Source organism: Anser cygnoides, chromosome Z (genome assembly GCF_040182565.1).
Source record: "Anser cygnoides isolate HZ-2024a breed goose chromosome Z, Taihu_goose_T2T_genome, whole genome shotgun sequence".
NCBI lineage: Eukaryota > Metazoa > Chordata > Aves > Anseriformes > Anatidae > Anser > Anser cygnoides.
Genome location: NC_089912.1, coordinates 60,140,666 through 60,155,498, shown reverse-complemented (window position 1 = coordinate 60,155,498; position 14,833 = coordinate 60,140,666). Strand labels below are relative to the sequence as shown.

General features: G+C 48.9%; 1 long non-coding RNA gene across 7 annotated transcripts; it reads right to left on the bottom strand.

Annotated features, from left to right (window-relative positions):
- Nucleotides 1-266: 266 nt before the first annotated feature.
- Nucleotides 267-13,776, bottom strand: LOC106037357 (uncharacterized). Of its 7 annotated transcripts, XR_001207971.3 has the most exons (12): nucleotides 13,589-13,776; nucleotides 12,392-13,440; nucleotides 11,630-11,775; nucleotides 11,035-11,220; nucleotides 9,810-9,908; nucleotides 8,451-8,946; nucleotides 8,070-8,161; nucleotides 5,689-5,802; nucleotides 4,987-5,082; nucleotides 3,602-3,733; nucleotides 1,538-1,631; nucleotides 267-389 (listed from the first exon to the last, which is right to left on the bottom strand). It is a non-coding gene; the product is annotated as an uncharacterized lncRNA (long non-coding RNA). The 7 variants fall into 7 exon arrangements; XR_010827691.1 differs by having other exon boundaries at nucleotides 5,689-8,161; XR_010827693.1 differs by lacking the exon at nucleotides 4,987-5,082.
- Between the last annotated feature and the right edge of the window lie 1,057 nt (nucleotides 13,777-14,833).

Here is a 14,833-nt window from a genome sequence, read left to right as displayed (position 1 = left end):
TCACATCAAAGAAGAATTTCCCCATACGACTTCCATCAGAAAAACTTCTCATATCTACACATCAGTTTCAGTTCCACGCGCAGTGGAAGTTAACTGGACCTGGCAACTTGGCTTGTGAGAAGTCTCGCGTTTCTTCCTCATATCCCCAAAATAAAACCTTTTTCTTTTTATGCATTCGCAGACTTAAGTGGAAGAAAACCAGATTGCAGCGTTGGATGTGGGAGATAGCTTTCCGCTCATCTTTTTGTTTTCTGTCTGCTGCCTTTCTTGGTGAAGATAAAAATGTTCACTGAATACCAGCTTCAACGCAAAATTGCCAAGTCTGATACTATCCACGAGTGCCGAGCAAACTCCATCCGCAAGCCCCGGGCGCTGGGGAACAACAGCTCCTATTGGGGAGAAAAGTACAGTCATTGGAGTCGTTCAGAGCAAAAAGCTTCAAGTACAGTACTTGAAAAAAAGCCTTCAAAGACATAGAGGTGTTACATTAGCACTTCTTTGCCCGATATTGCAGGAATGGTGGAGGTATGGGAGCAGAAGGACAGTCATGTGTTGGTTTCTCTCTCTCTAAGTCAGACTGAGCTGACCACAGAGCTGAAAATCAGCTGTTTCTTGAGCGCAAGTGATCACGACTTGATTACATTTATTATGTGAAAGGGAAGGGTGGTCTAAGCCGTAATTACACGTACACAGAGCTTTGAAAGGGCCAATTTCAGAGCTCAAAACAATTATAAGCCAAATCAACAAGGAGAAAGAGAATACATACATACCAAGCATTCTCTATTATCTTACGCGTTTATTTTATAAAAACCAGATGCCCAACAAATCAGTTTAACAGAAGGGGGAAAACAACGCTATCATAAAAGAAAAATAGAGATGCCGGTCTTCCTTAAAGGGAAAGCAACCAAAGCAAATGTTTTTAATTATCATTTAAAAACTCAAGGGGAAGCTAATGGTAATTAATACGTGACAGAATCTAGGAACTGTAGAGTACAGATAAGGGAAGCAAAAGGACAATGAAAAGAAGTCTGTGATCGATGTAATTGAAACAATCTGGGATGTTATTCTTTTCAAAGACACCACCTACATCTTTCTAGCAAATGAATCCATTTAGTGGATTTATCCATATTAGTATAGCCCATTACTGAACACGAGTGGTAGAATTGATAATAGAAGAAGGCAGTAGTGTTCAACAAATGCTCACATCCCACACCTGGGAACGAGCCAGCAGACATATGGCTATCAGAGGATGAAATACACGGCATCATCATGATTATTTTTGGAATGGAGAAACATCAGCTATGAAAGATTACACCATATTACCCTAATTTCATCTTTTATTAATGCCTGTCAGCAGGAGTTTGGAGAAACTAGGGTTTGTTTTGCAGAGTACCTTGCCAGCAGGTCTGTTTGTAGGTGACAGCAGCCTTCTAAAATGTTTCATTTTGCAGCGTATGATGGCTGATTAGGTAAGTAGTACAACATACACACTGAAAAAAAATCAGTTTAGGTCATGCTAAATGGATTAAAGGCATACCTGAGATAGGAAATGTTCCAGCAAAGCAGGCGCCTTCCCCCTGCAGCTCCACAACGGCCATACCCAGGAACGTACTGTGCAGCAGTCTGGAGATCTGGAAAAAATAAATAAATAAAATTGAAGAGCCAGGAACTCTAGTTTCCAGTACCATCAGAAACAAGAGAGCAATAGAAGAGGTAAACAGCAGTTAATCGCAATCATTTGGTAAGCTGTGCCTTGTTGGCAACACGTATTTCACGTCGCAGCGCGGCCAAAGCAGCCAGGACACGGTGAAAGGCATGCAGGAAACCATCAGCTGAGTAGGAACGAGCGCTGCAACCTCGTGCCCCACCAGGCTAATGCTGGTTTGGGGCGTGCACTGGAAAAACCGTGAAGAGGAGCTGGCTGGAGCACTGCTTTGATGTTGTAGGCAGCTCCCGAAGCCATAACTCGGAAGAGAAGCTTGGAAAATGAACGTGAACGAAATTATTAGGGAATTAGAAAACACTCTCAATAGTAAGAACGAAAGGAGTTTCTCTCATTATACGTCAGAGAGGAAGGCTCAGAGAGCAAAGCGAAGTCACCGGACAGATAACAGAAGGGGGACAGTGAGGGGCTTGAGTCTGAGCACCCAGTGGTGGAAAGGGCCGACTGGGCTGACCCCAGCCCAGCTTGCCGCTATCAGCCACACGCTCTAAGGAAGAAGGATGACGCGGCAGGGACGGCAAACAAACGGGCTGTGAGAGCGTTACAGACACCACACGGAATGCAGAGCGCCAAAAATCACATTTCCCCGGACCGCCGCCGAGACGCGGAGATCCGCCGCCTGGTGATGGATACCTTAATTTTGCCCGATAACGCCTGCATTTGTCTCGATACCGGTTATTGCCTTCCCCAAGGAAAGCCGGAATCGGGAAGGGTTTTGAAAGCTCCGAGAGAGATGCTGCTGTGCCTTCCTCACCTAGCGGGCGTATTTATGGCATAATCCAAAGGAATAATTACTCCAAATGGTGGAACATCTCTCCCCGCGATCAGCATGACTGCAGGGAGCTGCAATCGATGCTGGAAATATATGTCCCCCTATTTATCACGGGACAGTCCATCGAGCACTGAAAAAAAAACCTGTTCTTCCCACCTTCCTACCTCATTTCAAAGGTGGAGCTGGTTTTGCATTGGAAATCAGACGGCATCCTCTCCCAAAGAAATGGCTTTTTTAGATTATTAACAGCTGAAGCGCGATACTAAAATCAACTCCAGCCTATGAGAAACACAAAGAAAGCTAGGGAAGTGTTTACAGTAACGGGGAAACCTTTGGAAATCGGTAATTGGTCTATTTGTTTTTCTGCGTGTGCACGGCCGATACCACGCAGGGGAAGCTTAATCACAAGTTCCTCTCTTTATTTGCAAATTATCGGCGCTCCTCAGCGCCGGGGGTTCCTGCAGAAACAGGTTTGTCTGCCCCAATTAGAAATCCCCCAAAGAATGCTCATTTCCAGAACGGTCGCATCAAATATTAATTACTCGCATTTGGAGTAAATGAACAGAAGCTCGTAAATTTACAAATTCAATTACCACGAGCCATCGGACGACTTTTTGCTTAATTGCTATGGATTGCCCCTTTCGACATCATAATGAAATTAATAGAAGACGCTGGTAATCGATAGCTACTGATTCATCGATTCGGAGCAGCGCTTACGAAGACTCTTTAACCCCCCCCCCCGACATCGTTATTTATTATCTTATAGAGCAAGAGGCGAATAGATACGGGACATACTTGGGAGTGCCTCGAAGGAGTCTGGCTGTTACACGAAGCTCAAGGTGTGGCAATATGGGATTGTGCACCCTTGAAGGTTAAATATTATCCTCGTTAATATTTGAGTAAGGTCTTCTCACGCGTGGAAGAAAACAGCCATCCTTCATGGGCGATCTACTTTATTTATTCAGCAAGGAATATTAAAAACATGAGATTTCAGTGCAGTCTATCTGGCCGGTGCCGCTCCGTGCTTATGGAAAACATGCGCTATTTCTATATTTCAATATTTCCACATGTGCACGGACTTCCTAGGGATCTGCAGGCTGACTTACGAGATTCAGAAAGCGGTGGGAGTAGCGCGCTCGATGCCAACAGCGTGCAGTATTTTCGTGCTAACGGTAGCTTCCCCGTCTGAAACGCTTCGTTACGGCATGAAGATGTCTCTACCCTGCCGTAAAGGAATGCTGTGGAAATAAAACACCTTCGGATGAAAAAGTAACACCAGTTACATTGACAGAGCACTGAGAAGAAAAGCCTTGAACAAGACAACGAGCCGTGCCCCCAGGCCCGACCACAACCTGCTGATTTTGCTGTTCAGCACCGTGCTGGACCCCGGGGGGGCACAACCCTTCGTGGAGGGCACAGCACCGGGTGCAGAGCATCGTCCCCACCGTGGGGAGAGGCCACGAGGGAGGCAAGGTCCCCCCCAAGCCCCCCACAGGAGAGGAGCAGCACGTTGGCCAGGCGGGCAGGAAGGTCGCGCTAACCTCCAGGCTGCGTTTGTAAAATCACGGCACGAGGAAAGCACAAAGCCGGGGCCAGGAAATGATGTAAATCGAGTTGGTCTGCGCCGACAATAGCTCTTGATTAGAGGCTTCCAGAGCTCCTGAGGAGGTTACAAATGTCCCCCTCCCCAGGCACAAACATCTGAGGATCAGGGGGAAAAAAATAATTCTATCAGCACACACAGACTACGCAAAGGGGCGCAGGGTGCTGCGGCACACCTGGGGAAGCCTCTGCCCTGCAGCGAGGCTGGTCGCTGCCACATCCTAAATATCTGTGGGGTTTGTGACCGCTCGGCCGGGACTGCTGGGCGCAGGGTGCCGGGCAATGCGCCCGAGATGGCCGCGGCCACCTGTGGTGCCACAGGACAAACCCCTGAGAGCAGCCACCCTGCGAAGTCCAGCTACGAGCCCAAATTCGGCTTTGATAGCGGCTGCACAGGTCCCAAAGGGAGAGGCGAGCCTTCCCCATGCTGCGGGACAAGGTCATCGGATGAATTCAGCGAGCTTGGGAAGGTCGAGTGTTTTCTCCTCGTAAACAGGTCAAGACGAGAGAGAGGAGGCGAAAGAAAGGCGTTTCAGCATCCTAAGTGTTGTCAAATTTGCAAGCAAGTGCTTTGAAATACGCAGGCTTTTTTTTACGGAATACATTTTCTGGTGTTTAAACAAAGCAAGTAGCTGGCAACAAAACCCCAAGCCAAATTGCGGTTAACGGTGAAGCAATAATTGCAGCAATAAATAGAATATCTCGAAAATTATAGCAGCCTGAAAACATTTACCCCACCTGACAATGTATGGGACAATTCAGCTCAGGGTAAGCAACATAATTTCTGGTTTTATTATTATTATGTAGAGATTCCTGCAAAGTCAAGTTGTCATACACCTCCATAAAAATATACAGGGAGCTAAGTTCCTTCAGGGAGATTTTTACCTACCCTAAATAAACTTTCTGCTGCACGTTGCTGTCATCATTACCCGGTCACAAGCTGCAACAGCTTCCCAAGCCCTTCCAGCTCCTGCAGCAGCCTCTGCTTCACTCAGGGGGAAGACAAAAAGTTACTGATTAAGCAGATGGGCTACGATTAGGGACTGCTCACGGCTGCTTTTACTTCTTTATTATAACGGGGTGTCGCAGCACGCTGCCACGTGGCACTCTGCAACATGTCACGCTTCGAAGGATCTTCATGACGCTGCTGAAGGGTTTTCGTAGCCGTATGGCACCGGGCTGGGGATGATAACATCCCACGGGTGCGAAGCCATGGTCAGGGCCTCGATGCCCCACGTCCCATCCCTGCCTCACACCAGGGATTTACCCGAGGCTAGCACTACACTATAAAGCCCTCAGTTCTTTGATGTTTCCAAAAAATAACCTTCCTGCCTGCTAAATCCAAGCCTCGCCCTGCCTGCTCTGCTCAGGGCAGGCGGCGCTCAGCCCCGCGTGCTTCTAGGGGCGGAGGAGCACGGTGCTTCAGGCCAGGTACCCCCGTGTGGATTCGAGATGGATTTGAGATGGCCACAGCAGGTCCTGAGCGCGGAGCCCCTGCTCCCAGAAGCTTTTTGGTCCCCTTGTTGCCTGCGTGGTCTGGTGTCTGAGCCACCAGCACCATGGCACCCACCTTGCGTGCCTAAATCCTTACCGGGCCTCATCCCAGTACTTGGCCAAAGCGCTTCTCGTTTGCATTCGCAAGAGAAACTCCGGAGCCCGTGGAGATCCAGCACGAATGTCACATTTCTCAGCCCCTATCTTCCTCCTGATGGTGTTGAGAAATCAGTAAATATTTGTACAGCGTCTTAAAAATGCAAAACATCACTTTAATGCTAACTACCGTCATATCCAAAGATAAGTGTTTTAACTGCTACATTATTCCTGAAAATTGTTCTTTTTTTTCCCTATTTCAGATGTTAAAAACTCTTGTTCCTTCAGCGATTTAAAGCATCTTTTTTTTTTTTTTTTACATTTGTATCATAATGGAGTGCTTGACTATTTGTCGAACTCGATCTCGTTCTTCATCTCAGCTGGCTTTATTACAGCAAAACAGAACGAGAGAATTGCAAAGTAATTCCCCCCAAAAAATATGATTATACTACCAATGAGAAAGCGCGCGCTGTCTTCACCCCCCTAAGCAAAATTTCTACACGTGCAGAGGGACAGAAGGGAGAGTTAAATTTAAGACACACGACCTTGCAGCAAACGCCTCTTGCCCAGGACGTTTTAAAAGGGAAGGCGTATCCATCCTTGCAAGCATTTACAACAAGTCTAGCTCATGGCACCGGGCATGAGCGTCTAAAAATAGCATTACAGGTTTGACTTCCACCACAAGGTGAATACGAGTCTAAAATGAATCCAGACACGAAGTACTGGAAGTAAATACTCCAAGACAAAAGCCGTGACATCCTGCCGGAGGGCAGGCAGTCCCAGGCACAGTCCCTATATCACCACGCATGCATTTGCAGGTGCTTACGCTGAAAATAACCCAAGTGCTGTGCGCATCGGTTGCTCTTGTTTCAAGCAGTTCACAGCTAAGCAAGCAAAAAAAAAAAAAATCATATTTTCGGCAGGTGCATTACCAGCTCCTTATTTTGCACCCTGTTTGTGGGGCCGGGTACAGCCCAGCTAACCGAGGTCGGAGGCGCCGTACGTGCAGGAGGTGGAAGACACGGGGTTGTGGTGACTCGGGGGGACGCTGAACAACCCCAACACCGTCCCCAGGAGCAGCTGCCGAGCCCGAGCCACTCGCCGCACCCAGCTCCATCTCCGCCAGGGCAGAGGAAGCCCCGGGAGCGACGGCTGCACTGCAGAGCCCGGCCACGTGAGGATTTTTCCAAGCCACGCACAGGGTCAGGAAGGGCAGCCAGCCGCCGTGACTCCAGCCTAACCTTTACTTTCTCACTTTTGGGAGCGAGACAGCTCTTATTACCACTTTTGTCAAGGCTTTCTTCTTCAGTTTTGAGTTGCCTTCGCTTTTCTTTTTTTTTTTTTTTTTTAAAAGAACCCTTTTAACTTCCACATTCGAGAATGATTTCTCCGCTACCTGCAGATTTAAAAGGGGGTGGGGTGGGGGAAAAAAATGAACAACCCACTCACTCTTTATCCCAGATCATGATCAATTTAGCAGAGCCTTATCATATAAAAACACTCGGGTTATAACCGATTGCAGCTAAGAGAGGAGGCTGCAGCTCCGGGTCATTTAGAAACAGGAGACAGCTTTGCGCCAGGGGAGCACCACCGACGCCGACAGACCTCCCCCATTCACGGGTCCGTAATTAAATCGGAAAGTAAAGCAGAAAATTGGCCCAACGTGGGTAATGTAAAGCACGATGTAGCAATAGCGTTCGCTTTAACTGCCAAACTTTTGTTGTGACCCATAAAAGCACTTTCAAGATACTGCATTTAGTCGGAGTTTTATGGCACTTGTGAAAAACATGCTCTAAACACATCTAATACTGACTTTATCCTTTCCCTCCCTTCTTTTCCTCCTCTCCATTCTGTTGCTTTATGGCTCCTTTCTTCCTTCACCTCCCCACTTCTCAAAGACTAAAGCAGTTACTCGTATTTGACATGCACCAAATGCTGTGATGCGTAAGGAAGGGAGCTCAAAAACCTCTCCTTCCAGAGAGGCCAAGATCTCCGCTCTCCAGTTTATTTTGTAGATGTTACGAAATAGTATTATGGGTCATCCTCCACATCAGGCTGGGGGACTGAAGCAAAGTCCTGCCTCCTAGCTTTACTTTTGAAGCTCTCTAAGGTCATTTTGTAAAGGAGGAGCGTGGAAAAGATTTGAGAAATTGGATCTGACAACGGGAAGGCTGGCGTATGGTCACCAATGCCAAACCTTGCCTCGTTCACCCAGAAGTGTGCCAGAGGAGGGAGGAGCAGCTGGGATTGTTGGGGTGATCGAGCCAGGAGGGTGAGCCAGCTGCGGCAGGGACAGCAGGGAAGCAGGGGCTGGCGCATACAAATCCACGAAGCTTTAAGCTAAGGAGAAAGCATAGAAACAAAGCATCTAGGCTGTGGCACCTCAAAAACGGTCTCACCGCACGACACCGGGGCACGACACGTCCTACCTCCTTGCTCGTCTCACCTCTGTCACCACTTCAAAGAACCGTATCCTAAAACGAATATTATTTGGGTTATTTTCTCCTTTTTTTGACCGTAGTGAAGCAATCTGGTTACACGACGAGTTTTCAGAGTACCGGAAGGATTTACAAATCTATTTAAGGATTACATATATATATATTTATACACACACACACATTATATATAAAAAAACCCTTACGCAGCACCATGCAGTCTGCTCTGAAGAAAATTAACTCCAACCCAGCCAGGCACAATGCAACACTACATATATACACATGTAGTGTTGTAATTTATATGTTTTAGATATATATATGTACGTACACCAAGCCTGTACAGGGACCATGGAGAAAGGCAGGTACTCTGGAAGGTGAAGCCTATCTTTTCTGACAACCAAACTGAAAGCTGAGGCTCCTAGGCTCCTGGTTGACATGAGGCATGCGCCTGAAGTATATGAATATTTAATCCATATTCCCTTAAGCACAGCTGCCCTCCTGGGATGCAGCGTGCAGAGCACCGGCGCCAGCAGCTTTCTCACCCCACAGATCCACCAGGACACCTCAGGAAGGTCCTGCCCCCGCTGCCAAGCTGGGGCAGGGGGTGCCCGAGCTCAGGGCTGTGGGGTGGCCACAGGGCACGGCGTCACCACCTCTGCTCGAACGCGTCCGAGCGTTCCTTGCTGTCCTCCAGGGTGCCTGGGGTGAGCAAACCTCAGCAGGGAGACGGCGCGGGGGCAGAAGCCTCCTGGAGCTATAGGTGGGGGTTTGCCAGGGAGCCAACGCCGCTACCTTCAGGGAAACGGAGCCTGGCGTGCATTTTCCTGTAATTAAACAGGGATGGAAATCAACGAGATTTGATTATAATGAGCCAAATACCTTACATCTTCGGTTGGGTCTTAATAAGCTCACCATGGCTAAGCACGTTTACCAGCAGGGGAGCCTGCCCAAGCCCCAGTTCACACCCTGTGCAACCCCACAGCGTTCAGCTTCCTTCCAGCCTCCTCTGCTCGTCCTCCCCTCCCTCTGCCACGACTCCGGCCATTTCTGAATCATTCCCTCTGCAGAAAAACAGGGGTGGCAAGGAGCAAGCAAGTCCCACCTTCATCTCCACTGCCTGCTGAGGGGAGGTCAGCAAAGCTCTCCCGCCCCAGGCGGCACCCACACAGTCAGGAGCGCTCTCCATCGGAGCTGCCACGGCTCAGCGCCGCTTCCAGAGCCTCGGAGAGCTCACCAGCTTGGCGACCAGGACCCTTTCACACAAGCCAAGCGCTCGATTAGTAGCTATAGATTTCCAATGAATTTTCCTGAGCCTCCAGGAGTGACTGAAAGCCACCTCTTCCGTGATAACCGCATTGCGGAGCTTTTCGGGGAGGCCAAGCCCCCTCCAGATAACAAAGGAGCCGGCGTGGCAGGTTAAGTGGCTGATTCCCCTCCTGTTAAAATACATCTGTGGGCGAGATGCGTTTCCCCAGGGGCACAACACCACCTGAGACAGCCATCCCCAAACAAGCCAGTCAGCGCTGTTCCCTTTTCACCGCCCAGTGCTGCTCCGAGCAGCTGCCCGTGGCCGTCCCCACCAGATCCTCACCCCAAGAGCCACCTTCTGCTGCCTTTCTCCCTCCAGCACCTCCCAAAATCGGGCCGCGGGCTGTGGGTGAAGCCCCACAAGCGCCTTATAGCTGACCTTTCGGACGCTGTAATCCTCAAGCTGATGGAGGTTAAAAACAAGGAACGCTTAACGCTGATGGATGCACGCGTGCGTTTGTGGTTGGGCTCGCTCCCCCTGAAAAAAAAAAAAAAGACGGTAAAATATGTAGTGATAAGCACAAGTTGTCCATGTCTCACACAGTTATTAAGCAATATAAAAAGAGAGAGATGTTTCTAGGCTGAAGCACAGTTTATCGCTGTCTGTTATGTGTTGGAGTTGCAATGCTCCCATTTATAGCGTTTTCTCCGTTTTTATTAAATACCCCGCAGACAGGATTATTAGTTTCCTCACAGCTTTTATGCCGTGCTCGTGGCTACACTATCCGAGCTCTTCACGGATATTATTTAGTTTTACAGCGGCCAAGGAGGCTGGAGGCTGTGAACAGCTCAGCTTCACCAAGCAGAGAGATGAAGCTGAAAAAATCCCCCTTATTTTGGGGTGTAGCCTGAGCTGCGAGACGGTTGTTTGAAATACCCCGGTATCGCAGAGCACCTCGGGTGCCCGAATCAAGGCTTCTGTAAGCTGTAGGTCCTGAAACGGGGCGCTCCAATGAGATCTTGCAGTCTTAAATCACGATTCACACCCTAAGTGGGAGAAAGCTCCCGAAAAAGACGAGTTTTAAGCAGTTTTCCCATCAAACGCGGGGGCAGCAACAGGGACCAGACCAACCTGTCTGAGGCAGCCCCACCTCATGCACAAAGCTATCCATTTATTTGCTCCCAGCGGCCACCTCGTCCATCGCTTTTGTAGGGCCCCTTGCGCCAGGGAGATGGGCACCCAGGGGAGGAAGAGCGAGGTGGCCCCGCAGAGCCGGGAATTCCACCCCGCTGCGTGCGGCGGAGACATCCAGGCAGCTGCAGAGCAGCTTTCTGCTTCTGACATCTCCACATTTATTTCTCAGTCAGCGGAGAGAAGCAGGCACTTGTAGGGAGTGATTCATTTGACCCTTTCTAGATGGTCTGCTATTATATTAACAAGCTCTCCGCCGACTCTGAAGGGACCCTAGGGAACCCTATAGATTTCTGCCGCTAGTGCCATGATCTACACCATAGGTAGCCAGCCTAACTAGCAGCCTGGATGATTTATAAGCCGCCAAAAAGCGGCGAATCATGCTCTAGAAATGCCTGCCTTGCTCTGTTACAGAGGGAGAGCGAACAGCAGAACTTTAGGGGGTGGGAGAAGCGGAGGAGACGAGCCAAACCTTTCATCCCATTTCTCGCTAGCGAGAAGCCACCTTCATCCTCTGGAAAACACCAGCTCCTGGGTGAGACAGCGGCAGAATCAGGCCCCTGGCTCTCAAGCATGAAACCTTCAGAGGCTCCAGCTGCCGAATCCTCCTGCGTTAGCACGTCAGCACGCGGGCTGATCCCCAGGGAAAGCTCCGTACCTACGTCCAAAACACAAGCACCAAAGCGTACTCGTTTTGAGGTGCACAGAAACAAAACCCGAATCATAATCTGCAGCTGGTCAGTACACAGATTGATTATTTTTTTCCCAAAAAAAAAAAACAAAACCTTTCTCAAAAGCCTAAGTCACTCCTGCTTAAGTAGTCATTAAAATCCAGTCTGCAGCACATTAGGCTGAAGAGTTTTGGCAATCAGCTGAAGATTGATGAAATTACATGCAATTACAATACGATTTTTGTAAAGCGAACCAGTGAGTTCATCTCATGAGTAATCTCAAACGTATGCCGCTCAAGTAATTCTTTTTCTCCTGAACTCGCTGCCCTCGCGTTAAAAAAGAAAGACAAAACAGCAAAACGTTGATATATCGATGACAGCCAAACATTCTCTTGCCTTTTAGCTTCTGCAGGCAGGAGGAAATCTTGCCTTCGGCTGCCATAATGGTTCGTTCCCGCTTGCTCCAAGTTTCCCCATACCACAATGCAAACCTGCGCTGGCCAGGACCTTCTGCTGACCGCACACTTATTTCACCAGTTCAACTAAAAATAAGAGAGATCATTAAAAGAGGAGGCCTTGCGTAACATTTGCCATCATTAACACAACACGAGGACTGAAAACCGTCACCTATTTGTTCCTTTTCCTTTGTCGTTTCAATTAGGCTGTCAGGCCTCCCAAGCCCAGATCAGCGCAGCTATCGGGACAGGAGGGAATTTCACAGATGGTCTCAAGCACGCTCCGCAAAACGTGGGAGGTAACAGGGTGACACGGTGGTACGAGAAAATAGAAAACCCTAAATCGTTTCCGCGCGTCGCAACGTATAAACCGCAGCTCCCGGCACAGGGAAGTTCTCAGAGCAAAGCTACGCCGCAAAATGATTAATAATTCGCTATGGGGAGCTCCGGCATACCCAGCGAGCGAGACCAGGGAGTTCAGCGCTAGATAAACATGTTTTGACTGCAGGATGACTGTTGTGAACCTGCAGGTCAGCCACGGCTAGAGCTGGGGAAATCCTGCAATGAAATTCCACAAGCGCTCGTTTAGTTTTGTAAACAAAGACCTCTTCGGCTCTTCTCTGTGAATGTTCTTACCGAGTTGTGTTATGTTTTTTTTTTTTTTTAACGACTTAAAAAAAAGCCATTCCCCTTTTTTCCTTACCCCTAAGAGGCTGTCCTTCTATTCCCAAACGTTTCGGGTTGATTCTCACACCGCAGGACAATCCTTTCCGCCGTTGTGGTCCAGAAGCAGGCTGCGACACCGCTGTCCGAAGCTCGGCCCACGGCCACCTTGCCAGCCCCAGGACGATTCCCCAAGAGGACCCCATCCCACAGATCGCAGCTTTGAACTACTTTGAAAAATAATCAAGACTTGGTATTGGGAATGAGCATTGTGCTGCTAGACAAAAACACATCCTTCAGACCCTCGCGGTAGCCAGGGAAAATTAGGAGCCATCTGTATTCTTCAGAGCCTTCCACTCTATTTGTTCGCTAATTCCAGAGGTTTCAGCCTAAATTGCGCCGTCGCTTTGTTTTTTTGGATGCTCCCATTTTCTAGCATTCAAATGTCCTTGTCCCTTTGCAAATTGCAAAGGAGGCGCCCTGCCGCAAGCATCCCACTTCCTACGATTATTCGAAGCCGGCCAAGGGCTTGTTTCAAAGCATTTCGCCGCTCAAGTTGTCGCCACCTCATTTATCACGAGAGCCCTTTATTTTTAATGGAGGCCACAACTTCATTCTGAGCTCTCGCGTCAACGAGGCTGCAGGTGAAAGCCAACTGGGGACAAATTAGGTACGGCGTTATTACTAGCACGGGAAGGGACAAAAAGCCCCGTGGCCCCGAGCCGTGCAGACGTGCTGGGGTTTCAGCGGGAGCAGCGATGGCTTTTTGTCAGCACCACGCCACGTCTGGCAAACTTTGCACCCACCAAATGAGAACTCCGGGGTTTTAACTAGCTCTTCCCATTTAAAACCATAAATGGGATTAAATGGTCCGAGACGAAGTAACATTATTATCAGGGAGTGGTTTAAGACAGGGTGCGGGGCTGGGATAGTGACTGTGGTTTAGCTGGCGTTATTTTCTGGTCCCTGGGGATATGCGCACGCACGCACGCGGCTGCACGGACACGGCGGCCTCGATTAACGGCGGCAGCAGCTGGTCGGGGGTAGATGTTTGCTCACGGTGAATTACAGAAAGCGGCTGTCGTCAACCTGTAAATTTGAAAGAAAAAAAAGAAATCAACCTCGTGTCAGGCACAACGGCGAGAAACACGTGCCGCGGGATCAAGGGCATACACTTCCTCCACGTTAAAACCAAACCCAGAGAGGCTCAGCCTTCGGGAGGGAAGGAAATCCTTACACGTTAGAGCAAAGCAGTGACTTCGACGTAGCATCCACGGCCGGCGAGGCTGCACGTTGGGAAACCGCTGCTCTGCGTTTCGTCACAACCTCACCACGGTTTTTGCAAAGCCCTTTTCCCAGGAGGCTTCAGATCAGATGTGGCATCCGAGTTTCCGCGGGGTTCCTGCCTTCTTTCCCCAATTTTCCAGCTGGGTTAACTAGGCAGGAGGAGGTCAAGTACTTCACAGAAAAATCATACAGAGTGTCAGAGCCACAATCAAAAGCCAGGAGCCTCCAAACACCTGCTCTTTTGCTGTCGCCATCCCATGTGTTTCCTTGGTTTTAGGTTTATTTGCCTTCTATTATCACCATAATTCTGTTTCTTAGTGCTCAGCAACTGTTTCCTCACTTCTTCCCTGGGCCCAAAATGGCACTTAGCACACAAATCTCACGGTCCTTGTTGCTGTTCTGCATTGCCTTTACCTAATGAAGAAAAATAAATAAAAAATAAATAAAAGAGAAGTTTTCCTTGCAGAGGTATGAGCAAGTGCATGCCCTGCACAGCTGCAGAGTCCCATCGTACAGGATTTCTCCTTTCAGATCAGGATGAAACACAAAAAACAGAAAGCAGTGCCTTTCAGATACGCCCTCAGAGGGAAGAAAGTGATTAAAAAAAACCATCAGCAACACTACTTAATTCTTTAAACGGTAACAGAACTGTGCTGTGCCCAGGGAAGTAATGAACTGAAAGTGCGTATACACACAGAATGCTCCCCTGATTAGTATTAACTATTCACATTTAAGTAAAGACAAATAAAACGCTAACTGCTGCCCCGCACTGTGGCTTTGCCATCTACCTGCAAACGCTGTTCATCACTCGCATGCTGTCTCACGGCTCATTTTAAACAATAATTGCTTATCAGGCCGAAAGCAATCAGCAGAAGGCCCGATAATAGGGAGCAACGACAATAACAGCACAATGAATTGGGTTTAAATAGGGCCTTTCGTTTCAAAGGAAACCCCTCATTTCTCCCCAGGCACTTCAGCGCCAAGCCAGCAGCTCGCACCGCGCTGATGAGCTCATAAAGTAGTTCCCGTGGCTGGATTTGCACTTTGCAAAGAAATTTGTCATCGGGACCTTTCTGATCCACGGGGGCTGCAGCTGAAGGCCAGCTGGGCACAGAGCAGAACTGGGAGGCAGGACCCTAGCACAGATGAGGCAGCTTGGCCTGGGGCCGCTGGGAATGAGGCCCTGGGGATGCAC